The following is a 14,864-nucleotide window of genomic DNA, read 5'->3' on the forward strand; positions in this document are numbered from 1 at the left end:
GGCGTTTCCACAGCCATATTTCATCACGTTGGAGAGGGACAAAAAGTACTTCTTGGTTTAAATCTAGACAACGGCCAATCATAAACGAATAGGGGTGTAACCAATTAGATTTGGCGTTACTGGGACACGGTACGCTCACTTCCTAAAATGTCTCCGTGAGTGAGAGCAGGCCAGAGTTTCACGAGTGAAGGAGACCAAGGAGAGCTCATATAGATGCTGCACATGCTCAAGGCATACATTCTCCCCTGCTATGGAGTCAGATTTGGGTCAATATCAGGGTTGCCAACTTTGGGTACCTGGCTGGAGAGAGATTTTGATATCATGGGTTTAATTACACATATGCGCACTAAATGACAGCTATCATGTCAGCAGCGGGTACCTTAGCAAACGATAGCTGGGGATTCTGGGTAGTGTAGTGTCTTCTGCCATCCTTTACTCCGAAAAAATATTTGTTTCTCCGAATCGAAGGGGAAAAATACAAAAGCATTGCACACAATTTAAACCAATCAATGTTGTGTAATTAACAAGGATAATCTGGTGTTTTTTAGTCGATGAGTAGTGCAGATATCACTGTAAAATCAATCGACAGTAAGGGGAATACTTACTTCCGGGTGTACAATGCTCCGTTATCCAATGGGAATAGACGCTCACATTGCCTTTTAAGGGCCGCCGACACAAACGAATGCCGTGCTTCCATGAGCGTCAAATCCCGCCGCAGATGGGAATACATTGCAATCAGTTGAAAGCTATTTGCGTCCCTTTATGAAGCTGAAGGAGCCTAGGAGCATCACAACTGCACGCCACGGGACCCTGACCAAACGTCGCTCCTGGACGATTATGGAGTGAGAGAGTGTTGCAGGAGCAGTCTCCCCGGGAGGAAGGAGAGCAACCCGGCCGCAGTCGAAGACGAAGTCCTCAGCAGGTGTTGAGTTATCCCCGGGAAGCAGGAGAGGCCAGACAGGTTCCGGAGCGTGCCACCCATGGGCCGATGGCAGCATGGGCGACGTCCGAAACCGTCGAGGCGAGACGGGGTCCAGGAGTGCGCCACCCAGGCGCCGATGAAAACGTGAGTGGCGTCTGGAACCGCCGTCGAGGTGGTGAAAAAGGTGAGAGTGTCCACACGAGGTCAACCGGCTGGTCGAACCTCCTCTCCGGCACCGGAAAAAATGTGTTAACAGTCAGATGTTAACCGAAATATGTCGACAGTCGTTAACAGGTAGCTGCTAGCCGTCGTTAGCCAACATGGTTAGCCAACATGGTTAGCTGCTAGTCGTCGTCAGCTAGCGCAGCCGGGACGTGCAGCCGCACGCCCCGAAGAAACAACCCCACGAGTTAGCAATCGGGTTCAACCCTACCTAGCAGGTCTTGCCAGGAGGGCACACAATATATATAGACAACCACATACATGTCCGTGTGGAAACAATACCCCCAACTGTAGTTCCATGTGTGAATTATGTCCCAGTGTATTAATAGGTGGTCACCACCAGAGTTGGGTGTAACACGTTACAAAGTAACAAAGTAACGCGTTACTGTAATAATATTACTTTTGTCGGTAACGGAGTAGTGTAACGCGCTACTTTTACAATTCAGTAATCACACTACAGTTACTAACATTGCCCCGACACGCGTTACTTCGTTACTTACTAAAATCATTCATAATCACACTGACAGACAAGAGGGGTTTCCGCCGCAGGTTTATATGTACGTAATCTACGCGACTTGCGCGTCCACATCTCCACGTGCAGTGCTGCATAAACATGGCTGAGTCAGCGATAACTTTCGAGGGCTGGAGGTATGCCCATTATTTTGAGTTCGTCCGTAGAATAGACAGGAATGTGACGGTGAGGTGCAAACTGTGTCCAGGCCAGAAGCTGTTATCCACTGCTGTAAACACCACGTCAAACCTCAACAAACACCTGCAAAGAACACATGCTAAGGTGAAGCTACCGCACACGCTATTTGTTGTGTGTTTATATCACGTAGTCTGTTCTTCTTCTCTGTCTTCCGGTTGTTGCCTGTTTTGAATGACGAATACACACTACCGCCGCCTGCTGGTAAGGAGAGTTATTGCCACTCACGAATGCGCAGTTCGTACGTGCTCGGCGAGTAAAGTAACGAGTTACTTTATGTAGAGAGTAACGAAGTAGTGTAATATATTACTTCTTTTTTTTTAAAGTAATATGTAATATGTAATATATTACATTTTTTTAGTAACGACCCATCTCTGGTCACCACAACGGTATGTTTAAACTAAAGGGGACCTATCATGCAAAATGCACTTTTGTACGTCTTTTATACATGAATATGTGTCCCCGGTGTTCCAGGGAACTCACCAAGTGTCAGAAAACACAACCCTCTCTATTTTCCTCCACACCCAAATCTCTAAAAAAGGGGCTGCAACGGATCTGATACAGACTGATGCAGATTTGAACACTTTACTGACATCAGTAAAGTGGTGCTACGGCTATTGGTCAATTCTCCACCTATCAGGGGAATGAGAGGTTGGGCCACGGCCGGCCATTGCTGCTCGAAAGCGCTGGAGACGCTGTAGTACATATGCCAGGCCTGTAAGTGGCGCTGTAGTCTGCCACAAAAGCAACCTTGCATGGTTGCCATGGTTGCCCTTCTGTTTATTCTCCGCTGTGGCTCTTTTTCTCCCTCCCAGAGGCAAGCTTTTGCACCTCCTGCTTTAAAACAAATGAATAATGACTCTATATAATCATATGTAAGGGATAATGTGCAGCGAAGCGGTCATTATGGGGAAAAGAACACCGACAGGCTGATCAGGAGCCCAACGCCAAGCGGAGGAATCTAGATCGGCATGAAGGCACATTATGCAATGTGCACATTATCCCGCTTATAACATGGCCACATTCTCGACAAAGTAACGACATGACTCCCAATATTAATTGAAATGCTTTTATGGATTTAGAAAATGATTTTATTGATTTAAAAAATAGTTGTATTGATTTAAATTGACATGCATCCGCTAAGAAAAATAGTCCGTTGTTACTGTTTGAACTAACGTAGCAACGGCAGGAACTGCTTCGATAGTGTTTTTGAGGAGCTTTTTGATTACAGATTTGAAAACATCGTTGCTTGCTTTAAAAGTAGCACAATTCATGATGTCAAACCTTGGAAAGTATCTAGATATCCCTGCCCTAATGCTAAAGTAACTGGCAACTGAATATGTGTCGCCGTTTGATGTCTATGTCTGGACCGCTGCGTAAAAAAGAGGGTTTCTTCCCCATTACTTCTCTTCTTACTTCTATAAGAATAAAACACGGAGGACGGAGATCTTTTTTTCTCCCCCTCTTCTGACAGCCCAGCAGCTGATCTCAAAGCACGCTCCCCTCTCCTGCAGGGGGGCGTGGTCAGCTGCAGCTCACATAATCAGCCCCCTGCAAAAACAGCGCTGGAAAGAGCAAATAGAGCGAGATGAGGCATAGCTCAAATGCAGGATCTGTTTGGCATTTTGAAAAAAAAACGATATTTATATACTTTATATAGGTATGGCCCTACAATATATTGTTTAAATATAGCATGATAGATGTCCTAACTAAATTATGCCATAAAACATTGATTTTAATTTCTAACAATACTCTTCCTTCACCCCACAGTTCTTTCTACTCTCCGTTCACCCTTTCACGCTCGCCCACCCTCCTGGAGATCGCTGAACACATGAAGGAAATACAGAGGGTTGGCACCAATTCCTTCCTGGAGTTCAATGACCAAACTAAGGCGATATGCAGGGTTGGCAGCATATCCTTTACCCCCGCTCCTCTACGACACCCATCAAAATCCACAGAAAAAAGAGAGTGTCGAAAAGCTGAACGTAGGTGGCGAAAAACAAATCTTCAGGTTCATTTTGAAATCTATAAAGAGAGACTTTGCCTTTATAATTTGGAATTGAAAAATGCACGACAATCTTTCTTCTCTGACATCATTGCCAAAAACAACGCACGTGCCTTGTTTGCTACCGTCGACAATCTAACAAACCCCCCAGTGTCAGTAGCCTCTGAACTTCTATCCACCACGATGTGCAATGACTTTGCCTCCTTCTTCACTGACAACATTCAGAAAATCAGACAAGCAGTCAGTGCCTCTGTATCAGGTACAGCAAATGTGTTGTCTCTGTGTCCACTTAAAATCAATTCAAACACCATGACACAATTCCATCAGATTAATGATAAAAACATAGAGGACATTATTCAACTTCTGAAATCCTCCTCCTGCTGCCTTGATATTATTCCAACAGGATTTTTCAAAGATGTTTTTCGTTGCATGGCCTCAGATCTACTTCATATAGTAAAAGTCTCTTCACTCAGGTGTTTTTCCACAGGCCCTGAAAACCGCAGTCATTAAATCGCTCTTAAAAAAGAATAATCTAGATGCTTCAGTAATGAACAATTACAGGCCCATATCAAACCTCCCATTTCTAGATAAAATCATTGAAAAAGTAGTCTTTCAACAGTTGAGTAATTTCTTGCATTTAAATAACTGTTTCGATGTGTTCCAGTCAGGCTTTCGTCCAAACCACAGCACTGAGACTGCTCTTGTAAAGGTCTTCAATGACATCCACTTAAACACAGACAGTGGCAGAACTTCAGTGTTAGTATTATTAGATCTCAGTGCTGCGTTTGACACTGTTGACCACAACATATTACTAGACCGACTGGAAAACTGGGTGGGACTTTCGGAAACAGTTCTAAATTGGTTTGAATCCTACTTAAAGGACAGAAACAACTTTGTTTCTATAGGTAAATACACATCTGAGTTGACAAATATGACATGTGGGGTACCTCAAGGCTCCATCTTGGGGCCTCTTCTCTTTAACATCTACATGCTACCACTGGCTCAGATAATGAAGAACAACAAAATAAGTTACCATAGCTATGCGGATGACACACAAATGTACATAACCATTTCACTAGGAGACTATTCTCCAGTTAAAACACTGAGTAAGTGCATTGAACAAATCAATGACTGGATGTGTCAGAACTTTCTCCAATGAAACAAAGATAAAACTGAGGTAATGGTTTTTGGAGCCAAGGCAGAATGTATAAAAGTTAGCTCTGAGCTTCAGTCTGCAATGTTCAAAACAACAGATACAGCCAGAAATATAGGTGTATTCATGGTCTCTGACCTGAGTTTCAACAGTCACATTAAAACAGTTACTAAATCAGCCTACTATCACCTAAAGAATATATCTAGGATTAAAAGACTAATGTCACAGCAGGATTTGGAAAAACTTGTCCATGCTTTTATCTTCAATAGACTGGACTACTGTAATGGTGTATTTACAGGTCTCACTAAAAAATCAATTAGAAAGCTGCAGCTAATTCAGAACGCTGCTGCTCGAGTCCTCACTAACACTAAGAAAGTGGATCACATCACTCCTGTTCTGAAGTCTTTACACTGGCTTCCTGTGTGTCAAATAATTTATTTCAAAAATACTGCTGCTGGTTTATAAAGCTTTGAATGGTTTAGGCCCAAAATACATTTCTGACCTCCTGCTAAATTATGAACCATCCAGATCTCTCAGGTCTTCAGGGACTGGTCAGCTTTCTGTCCCCAGAGTCAGAACTTAACATGGAGAAGCAGCGTTCAGTTATTATGCTCCAAATATCTGGAACAAACTCCCAGAAACCTGCAGGTCCGCTGCAACTCTGACTACTTTTAAATCCAGACTAAAGACTTTTCTTTTTGCCGCTGCTTTTAATTGAACTACTCACATCTTAAACTGCACTGTAACTTTTATCCATGTATTTTTTCTTTTAATGTTTATTTTATTATCTTTTCTTTTTAATGACTGATTTTAAATGCCATTTTCTTAATGTCTGTTTTTTGTAAAGCACTTTGAATTGCCTTGTGTTGAAAGGTGCTATATAAATAAACTTGCCTTGCCTTACTAACAATGATGGGAGATCAAAAGACTGTTCGCAGCCATGTTGTAATGGGCTTAGAGGTGAGCCATCTAGAAGGCTGCAACTTTGTGGAGCATCAAGAAGTATTTTCTCAAAGGACTATTCCAGCTAATAAGGGCAACATTCCACTGCAGGAAGACGTGGACAACTGGCCTCATCTGAGAGGAGTGAAAATTCCTCACATCAAAGAAGAAATTGGTCTGCTCATAGGGACTAATGTGCCTAAGGCTATGGAACATCCGGTTTCACTATGAGTGGTCGCATTTTCGAGAGCTCCCGCTTTGGCGGTTATTCCTCACGATTTTTTACATATTTCATCCTCCTGACAATATGGATTATGGACTCCTACCTCAACTCATCAATGAGGCAACATCACTTAGAGAAGGAGAGTAATGAAAGCGGGGATACAATGAACCACAATGACTTTTACCTTCTCAACGGCTGGGAAAGGAAACACCTCGCTTTTGGAAGTGCAAGCATTCATGCATTATTAACTGCAAACCCGACGCGAAAGTACTTACCCCCGTCAGGCAAACTAGACCGAAGAAGTATGATCGTCTTGGTCTTATTGTTAGCGGGAGACATCCATCTGAATCCGGGCCCGGTGCAGACAAGAAGCCAGTCCTGCAGGCTCGAGCAGCTAGCATCACAATTAGCATCAGAACTAGCATCTCTTCCGCTGCAACAACAACTACGCGACGACAACAGAGACCGTGGAGACAGCGGAGACCAAGGAATAAACGGAGACTTCGAGATTCCCCAGGGGACGCCTCGGCAGACAGACACGCATGAGGCAGTGACGAGAGGAAGAGAACCGAGATCCGAGGGAACAAATATCCGCCATGTTGTTAGCCACCCTGCTAGCATATCAACGGCTAAAGCTACAAAGGAGCCTCCCTCCCCCCACCACCCCACACCCCACACCACCACCCCACCACGACAAGCCGGTTGCTGTAACGGACAAAGACAAATATCTGCAAGCTGACGACATTGTGCATAAGCAACAAAAATGGACTACATATTTTTCATCTGAACACTAACAGCCTGAGACACAAACTGGCTGAACTCAGGCAGCTATTCATGAACGGTAAGGCAAGCATATTATGCTTTTCTGAGACCAAATTGGACAATTCCATTACAGATTCAGAGATTGAAATTGAAGATTATCTTGTAGTGAGAAGGGACAGGAACGTGAATGGAGGTGGTGTCTGCATGTACATACATAAAGACACCAATTTCAAAAACCGAACTGACCTGCATCATGAAAATATTGAATCTGTGTGGGTTGAAATTCTTTTTGACAATGCTAAATCTGTAATAGTCGGGACAATCTATAGACCACCGGAACAGAGTGACTTTTATGATACATTAGATGGGTGTTTGGCTGATGTGGGGGATGTAGAGACAATTATTATTGGAGACTGGAACACGGATATGCAACGTAAAGACACGTCCGTCTTCAAGTCCTTCAGTAGGATTTGTGATCTGCACGGCTTCAGCCAGCTAATCACCCAACCCACCCAGGTATGTGAAACAACACAAACTACCATTGATCTCATTCTGACCTCTGACAAGTCCAGGATCTCCAGTAAAGGGGTTATAGCATGCGGGTTAAGTGATCATTATATGATATTCTGTACCCGCAAAAAGCTAAAACAAAGGGCCGGCTGCCACAAAACAGTCATATCTAGAGACCTCAAAAACTACTCTAGCGAGGCCTTTAACCTAGAACTGGAGAGCCTGGACTGGTCGGATGAGCTCAGTGGTACACAAGTTGAAGAAACATGGCTTGGTTTCAAAAACAAATTCTCTGTAATACTCAATGATTTGGCCCCCCTAAGAACAACCAGGGTAAAAAATCGCGCTGAGCCGTGGATGCATACTGACCGCCATGAAAACCAGAGACAAAAAATGCTCTGAGTTTCATAAAAGTCAGTCAATGCTTTCCAAAAGCACGAGCAGTGAACTCCAGGCCCACGTGACTGAACTCAAAATTGAAAGAAACAGACTAAGAAATGACGTAAGCTCCATGATCAAAACTGCCAAAAAGAATTTCATCAATATCAAAACTGAGGAAAACAAAAATAAACCCTGTGAACTTTGGAAATTACTCAATAACCAGCTTGGCTGCAGTAAAAAACTCAAAACGAGAATTTCTAACTTAAACATAAAGACAGATAACAGGCTCATCACAGACAAACTGGATGTGGCCAAGTACTTGAACATTTTTTTCATAAACATAGCCACAACTCTTGTAAATAAATTACCCTCCCACTCAGGGCTTTTTGGAGTAGATCACATCATGACCTACTACAAAAACCTAGGGGTACGCAAAGATGATTTCAGTCTAGCAAGGGTAACAACAGCAGAGGTACTCATTAAACTGAGCGCCCTCCAACCTAACAAGGCCACTGGCCACGACAATATCCCCTCCAAATTCCTCAGAGACACAGCAACCGCCATCTCACCAGTCATAGCTCACATAATTAACCTCTCCATAAAACAGGGAAAAGTACCCAAAGACTTCAAAATTGCAAGAGTAACCCCCCTGCACAAAAAGGGCAGCAAATTGGACCCAGGCAACTACCGCCCTGTCTCTATACTTACCTCCATCTCGAAAGTCATGGAAAAAATAGTATATGAACAGGTCGAAAAGTACCTCGCGGAAAATAAACTAATCTATGAATTTCAATCTGGCTTTAGAACATCCCACTCCACTGACACATGCCTTCTTTATTTGAGCGACCACATCAAACAAGAGGTGGACGAGGGCAAGTACTGCGGCATGGTGATGCTGGACCTACAAAAGGCTTTCAACACTGTCAATCACCCCATTCTGATTGACAAGCTAAAAGCAATTGGTTTTGATAAACTATCGGTGAGCCGGATGCAATCCTACCTGGAGGGGAGAGAACAGATGGTGGAGGTAAACGGTACTCTGTCCCCCCCCCCTCCCAGTGAGCTGTGGTGTTCCACAAGGAAGCATATTAGGTCCGTTACTGTTCCTAATTTATGTAAATGACATGTCATCAGCATGTGACTGCAACTTGTTCCTGTTCGCGGACGACTCAGCCCTGCTGGTCTCTGACAGGAACAGGTTGCAGGTTGAAAAAACCCTCAGCTCCGAGCTCGGCAGAATCTGCACCTGGCTCGCCGATAATAAATTATCATTACACCTGGGTAAAACAGAGTCCATTCTCTTCGGTTCGAACATAATCGAAACATAATCTCAGCAAATCCGACGACTTCTCAGTTGCAGTGGGCGACATTATTGTCACAAGTAAGAAGGAAATTACATACCTAGGATCTATTCTTGAGGCAAACCTCTCCTGTGACAAAATGGCATCCAATGTAATAAAAAAAGTCAATCAAAGAACTAGATTCCTATACCGGATCTCCTCTCTGGTAAACAAAAACACCCTGAAAACTCTGGCAGGAGCACTCATTCAAGGGTACTATGACTATGCTTGCACGTCATGGTACCATAGCACCTCCAAGGCGCTAAAAATAAAACTTCAAACATCGCAAAATAAACTGGTCAGACTACTGCTTGACCTTTCATCTAGAACCCACCTCACCTCTACCCACTTTGACAACCTAGGATGGCTTAGAGTAGACGACAGAGTACAGCTACTTGCAATGGGCCTGGTCTACAAGATCCACTACACCTCTATGGTACCCATGTACATGTCTAAATTCTTCCCAAAGGTCAAGGAATACCATGATCATAACACCAGAGGGAGCTCCACAAATCATGTGAAACCCAGATTTGGCACAAAAAAGGGGGAATACACGTTTCGCAATTATGCCACATCAAGGTGGAACGCTCTTCCCACAACTGTAAAGGAAAGTAAAACTATACTTACCTTCAAAACCTCTCTTAAAGAGCACCTTCGGGGGAGAGCATTGCAAAACTGGCCCCGGTAATGGTACAAATCTCAACCTGTCGTTCAATGGACAGCTTCCCCCCCCCCCCCCATCTATGTATATACTCGCATTTTAGACTCTGTTACTAACTGTATATCTGTAGACTTGGTATGTCTTAAATGTCCGGTTAGGATGTATTAGAACGAAATCTAAAATGAAAATTGTAAATAAGCAATCTGTATGTAAAAAACCACCTGTATGTAAATTGTAAATAAGCCATCTGTATGTCAAATATGTCTTATATGTCTTAAATGACATGATGAATTGGAAATGGGGGACCCTGATGTAAACAAGACGAAAGTCTTTCTCTGGTCTGCATCCCCTTAACAATTGTATGTTTTGAGCTGTACTGTACTGTACCCAATATACAAGCTGTTAATAAACTTTTCAATCAATCAATCAATCAATCGAACCAGAGGAGGTCATCAGGACCTCTGATGGGTGATGGGCCTTATGCTGTCAGAACTACGCTTGGATGGACTGTGAATGGACCATTGAGGGAGGGCAACTGTGAAACGACGAAGGAGGGCTTGTCATATGTTGCATCAAATAGAATATCTGTAGCCAAACTGGATAAGCTATGGAACCAACAGTTTAAATATGACTTCCCTGAAAGTAACCAAGAAGAACAGCTGGAAATGGAAAGCTCAAATGTATGGACAATGTTTCTAAATCTGTCAGACTGGTAGAGGGGCACTACTACATTGTATTACCCCTGAAAAACAGTGAGCTGAGAATGCCTAACAACAAGGTACTAGCAGAACAACGGGCCTTACACTTAAAGAAGAAGCTTATCAAGAACCCTTCGTTTTGTGAGGACTACATCACCTTCATGAGAAATATGATCTGGAAAGGCTATGCAACAAAGGTACCTGATGAAGATCTCAGCTGCAGCGATGGGAAGGTTTGGTACATCCCATACCACGGAATGTATCATCCTAAAAAACACAATATATTTGTGGTATTCGATTGTAGTGCTTCATATCTGGGAACTGCACTGAATGAACAACTTCTTCAGGGGCCGGATCTCAACAGCACTCTGATTGGAGTCATCAACAGATTCCGCCAAGAACCGGTGGCTACTATAGCTGATGTGGAAGCTATGTTCCACCAAGTAAAGGTCCCCCGAGAAGACACTGACCTACTTCGGTTCCTATGGTGACCAGACGGCGACATCAGCAAAGCTCTGGTAGAGTACAGGATGGTGGTGCACCTGTTTGGGGCCACCTCATCGCCCAGCTGTGCCAGCTATGCTCTCCGACAATATGCCAAAGACAACAGTGACCTGTTTGATGCTACAACACAGTCTTACACAACTTCTACGTTGATGACTGCCTTCAGTCCATCGGCTCTGAAGAAGAAGCTGTGGCACTGTGCAAGGATCTTAAAGCTATGTGTCTTAAAGGAGGCTTCAACTTGACAAAATGGATCATCAACAGTCAAGTGGTGCTGGCTGCGATTCCAGAGAAGGAAAAGGCAATACAAATACCTGTGACAAGGTGTGTATTATGTAAATTGTGTAATTTGCTGCTGTTAAATACCAACCTCCTATGTGCTAGATGTGCAATATATATAGATGCCGTTAATAATTGTGTAATAGATACCTGGCTGCTAAATCCTAAGAACTGTTACAGGATGTGTATATTTTAAATTATGTAACTTTTTTTTTTTTTATTATATTTTGTATTATATCTTAACTTAGTACTTTTTAATGCATGTCACATATTTAACATATGTAACATTAAGCTGTATGTGGCTCTTTTTCCTACTGTAACCTCGCACATTTCCCCTCCGTGGGACTAATAAAGGTATTCTGATTCTGATTCTGAAATAAAAGACATGGACCTGGAGCAAGATTCACTACCTGTAGAGAGAGCATTTGGAGTACAGTGGTGTGTCCAGTCTGACTACTTCAAATTCAAAATCGTCATCCAGAACAAACCTCCTACCAGAAGAGACATCCTCTCTATGGTGAGTTCTGTTTATGACCCATTGGGAATACTGGCACCAGTGATAATACCAGCAAAACAGATCCTGCAAGAGCTCTGCAGGCATAAGCTTAGCTGGGATGACCTGGTTCCAGATAATCTTGTTCAGCGGTGATTTGACAGGGTGAAGAGTATGCAGCTGCTCAGTAAATTTGGAGTAGGACGATGCTTTAAACCAGCGCATTTTGGAGAAGCTAAATATGCTAAGTTGCATCATTTCTGTGATGCTAGCGAAGAAGGATATGGCATGGTGACATACCTAGTCCAACATAACAGCAGCAGTCAAGTCCATTCAGCCTTCGTCATGGGAAAGGCAAGGGTACCACTCAAGCCCACTACCAGCAGTTATGGCAGGGCACATGGACAGGATGTTGAGGAGGGAACTGCAGCTGCAACTTTTAGACTCTGTGTACTGGACGGATAGTACAGCTCTGCTAAAATACACCAACAACGAAACAACAAGGTTCCGCACATTCGTCGCCAATAGAGTGTCGGGACCATCTCAATGGAGGCACGTCGGCACACATCTTAACCCTGGTGATTGTGCATCAAGAGGTCAGAAAGTGGATCGCTTTCTGCAGAACAAAGCCTGGATCTCTGGACCAGGAATTATCACAAAGTCAGCTGACTGCTGAACCGATATCACGTAACAGACCTCACCGCAGGAGATCCTGAAATCAAAAGGAAAGCCACCATCAATGCTGTTGCATGAGCTGAACATGGGGATGTAAATCCAGCAAGTGATAGTCTCACAATCTTGGTGTTATGTCACGGTTTTAGTGTTGTCTGTCTGGTAATGGGTTTTGCTGTTCTGTTCAGTGGAATTGAAGTCCATGACAGCGGATTAAGTGACCAAGGGGAAGCAGGTAGAGGATGAAGAAGAGGGGGCCGAGAACTGAACCTTGGGGGATACCTTGGGGGAGGGGAGCGGTGGGGGATTTGCAGTTATTGATGTAGATGAACTGGTTTCTGTCCGAGAGGTATGATGTGAACCAAGAGAGGGCAGTGCCGGTGATGTTGAAGGTGGTTTCAAGATGGGTGAGGAGGATGGAGTGATTGATCGTGTCGAAGGCAGCGTTGAGGTCAAGGAGGATGAGGATGTTGAGGTTACCGGCGTCGGAGGAGAGGAGAAGGTAATTTGTGATTTTGAGGAGTGCGGTTTCGGTACTGTGGTTTGAGCGGAATCCGGATTGAAAAGACGTAGCTAAGGCAATATTGCACAAAACTCTGTCTCAGGGCTTGTTAACATTTAACAACCTATTAAAAGAGTACTCCCTGGGGAGCGCGGGCGCGCACAAATAAAGTGGAAGTGGGGGGTTGGAGTGGATATAGTAGTTGTGGAGTCGCACGGTTTCTTTACCGTTTAGTGCTGTTATAGTTTAGAGAAACTTGTGGTATGTACCTTTGTTGAAACATTATGGATGAAAAAGTGGATTTTCTTATCCTCAACAAAACAGACTTCAGTGGATTATTTTCAAACTGCAAACGGAACCGGACACACGCGTAGGCCATGACACGACAGCTAAACAAACATTTCTGCATCTACACTCCTTATTATGTTATAATTATGTAAAAGGCAGAATTAAATATAATTAATTTGTTTTAGAAACTAAAAGCCAAAATAAAGACAAAAGGATTTATTAGAATAAAATAATTACCAAATAGTGTTCAGATTATGAGAGAGTATGTTGATAAATGACCTCACACTGTTTATGTGAGCCTAGTAGTATCAGGGACGGAGTGGCGCAGTGGGATGTGTGTTGATCATCAGATCAAGGGAGTGTTGGAGAACTGCGTCAGGCCGTTGTGTCCTTGGGCATGACACTTCACCCAAATTTGCTCCTGTGGGTTCTTGGGAGTCGGGAGGTCTGATAATTTATTCCGGCAAATTACTCTGACCTACTAATTGACCTAACAGAAGTTATTGAGTCTATGTAAGTTTACTGCTTGGCTCAGATCCACCAACGTCAGCAAGATCTCACCTCTATTAACTCCCCAAAGAACCAGGTTCAATTAACTGCTGTTTCAATTCAGACAACTCTCTTAAATCTGTTTAAGCGATCCCGAAGGATTTTGATATCAGTAATGAGGTGTGTTCCTACCTAAATGTGAGTGTGGCAGGGTGCAGTCTTACCTTTGAAGCAGGAGAGGAGAGTGCAGATGTCTTTTAAGTTGTCCCAATCCAAAAGGTAGGATCAGTTTATATGAAGAAAAATGGTCCACACTAATACAGGGTTTTTACCTTCTCTCTCTCCAACATTATAATCATACTAAACATATCTACAACATTATAATCATACTAAACATATCATCATATCATCATGTGGTCATTTTATAATCTGAAACCTTAATTCATAGTTTAGACATTAAAGTCTTCCGACATAATCCAAAGGAATCTCCTCACGGATCGCCGGGACTAACATTCACACCTATAGCCTGACAACATTCAGAGGCAGTTCCTCATAAATGGTCAGTAGGATCTAACAGTTTCAAACTTTCATCCAACAATTCACTCAGCATTCAATAAACAGACATTTAAGCAATATTTACCAAGTTTGAGAGAACCTTACCGAGGGAAAACCCAGCTCTCCAGGGAGAGAGCTTACCGGGAGAGAACATACCAGGGGAACCCCCCCCTCTCTCGAGTTTGCTCCCTCTCTGCCAGTGTTTTATGCTCGAAACAGGACAGAAAAACACCTCCTCCATACCCATATTTGTGGAAACTGGGCATGGCCTCTAGTGTGCAGGACTTGTCCAGACATATTCTGTGGCTATGGCATAAGACACACCTTCCCATGTTTGTGTAAAAAGGTCATGACCTCTAGTGTGCAGGACTGGAAAACATTATTCTCGGCTATGGCATAAACACCTTTTCGGGGCCTCAGTATATTTCTCCTTAAGTCAGGAGCTGTGCAATGCTGTGAGAAGAAACTGTCTCTCCTCTCTTATCAGGGACACCTCATAAACCATAATAGGTCTTACACTCAACTTAACAAACCACTTTGTTTATACTGTAAATATA

This window comes from Gymnodraco acuticeps, unplaced genomic scaffold, assembly GCF_902827175.1.
Source record: "Gymnodraco acuticeps unplaced genomic scaffold, fGymAcu1.1, whole genome shotgun sequence".
NCBI lineage: Eukaryota > Metazoa > Chordata > Actinopteri > Perciformes > Bathydraconidae > Gymnodraco > Gymnodraco acuticeps.